The sequence below is a fragment of the Halichoerus grypus genome, chromosome 3 (genome assembly GCF_964656455.1).
Source record: "Halichoerus grypus chromosome 3, mHalGry1.hap1.1, whole genome shotgun sequence".
Taxonomy (NCBI): domain Eukaryota; kingdom Metazoa; phylum Chordata; class Mammalia; order Carnivora; family Phocidae; genus Halichoerus; species Halichoerus grypus.
Genome location: NC_135714.1, coordinates 157,196,050 through 157,198,053, shown reverse-complemented (window position 1 = coordinate 157,198,053; position 2,004 = coordinate 157,196,050).

The following is a 2,004-nucleotide window of genomic DNA, read 5'->3' as shown; positions in this document are numbered from 1 at the left end:
ACACCTAGTGAAAGTCTTATTCTATATAGTATATACTCAGTTATAAAAACAGGCTACCAAATTCATATGCATATTAGGATCTCAACTAAAAAAAATGAGACTGCCAGTGAATATAGATATTCAACACAACAGTTGGTCATATCACAGAAGGAGAGAGCACCAACTATTGTGTGATTCCCAATGGACTAACACACAACCACTATGAAGTAGGGCTTGCCAAAAATACCAAAACTGAACGTCATCAAGGCTCTACATTCACCTACCAACTTATAGGAACTCAGAAGCCCCCTTACATGACACAATGGGGGTGAAAAGAGCAAAATCCAGAATTCAAAAAAAGAAATCAGACAAGTAATACAGTGACATATAAATTACAGGGTGGTGGGGATAAAAGAATGGCGGGGGATCCTCCAGATGACAATAGTCCTGAGGGATGGATAAGCTGAGGACTTGCACTTGAGACGGAGAGAGAGTAATGGGGGTGGCCTTCCTAAAATAGACAACTGTAAAGCCCTCCACTGTCCAATATTTTCAGAGAATTGAAAGCAAAAATAATCTTTCAAAGTAGACACTCTCTACAATGAATGCCAAATAAGAGCTCTGCACGTTTCAGGGAGCTGATTCCAGAGAAGGATTTATAGGAAGAATACTGAAAATGGTAAATGAGGTGACTGTAAAATGGCATCTTCTTCCCCTTCTCTTAAAAGGCAACTGACTGTTTAAGGCAAAGCTCATAGCATAGTATTGTAGAGTTTATAGTATGTGCGGAAATGAGACACTTGACAATTCAGAACAGAAAGGACAGGCGCGCCAGCCAGACTGTACTGGGGGGGCGGGCGTTTCTACAACAGTCAGTGTTACGTGCTCTTAGACGGTCGATGTTTCTTTCAAAAGTTGGAGTCTAATGACCTTCTCCTTGAACATGAGCTGGACTCGATGACATCTTCAAAAATTAGAATGTGGCAAAAAAATACTACGTTCATCATGTTTTTTTATTTTATGATATTTTGACATCTTGGGAGGCCTGCTGGCAGGGAGAGACTGCTTCCCCTAGGGCTTGCTAATTCCCGAGGTCATGCAAAACTCACTCAGAAACATGTCCTTTGTATGGAGACCAAGCGCTCCTGAGACCATATGCCCAAAACCTTTCCCGGACTCTCTCACCTGGTCCTAGATCACCCCAGAGCTGGGTACTGGGTCACTGGAGATCACCCCAGAGCCCCTGATATTATGCAGACTATCCAATCCAAAACTGTTGCCCCTTGCCTTCCTTGTCTTTCCTACCAAAAACGCAATAAAAGCCCTCAGCCGTGCTTTCCCCTTGCTCCTGCTTCTGCCTCCTGGCCAAACGTGGTGCTTCCGCATGTTGCCCTGAATGGCATGGCAAGCTTCCTTCTCTCGGAGACTGTAAGGATGAAATCCTGTTTTCAATGGCATTGATCTCTCCATGTCATCACTCAGTCACCTCTATAAATTAAAATCCTGTGCATACAATCATGGATACGGATACGCTGCAACACTTCCAGAGCTAAGTCATAAAGGGCAATATGCCTCTCACCTGGTTTTTTCTCTCTTGGGATGCTCACTCTTGAAACCCTTGGAACCATGTTGTAAGAAGCCCAGGCCACCTGGGGAGCCCACATGTAAATGTTTCAGCTAATAGCCCCAGCTAACGTCCCAGCCAAGAACCAGCATCAGCTGCCAGGCATACGAATGAATGATCTTTTAGATGTTTCCAGGCCCCAGCTTTCAAGTCCTCTGGCTGAGTTCCCAACATTGAGAAGCAAAGACCAACCATCCCCACTGTGTCCTGTCCAAGTTCCTGACCCACAGAATTCATGAGTCTAATAGGCATTGCTTTTGCTCATGCAACCAAATTAACTAGAACAGAGAGTGCTGTACTTTGTAATATACAAAATAAACAAACAAATTAAACCAAAGCCCGTGGGAGTGGCTCTGGGACCAGGCAGCGGGTAGAAGCTGGAAGGACCTTGAGGAGAGTGT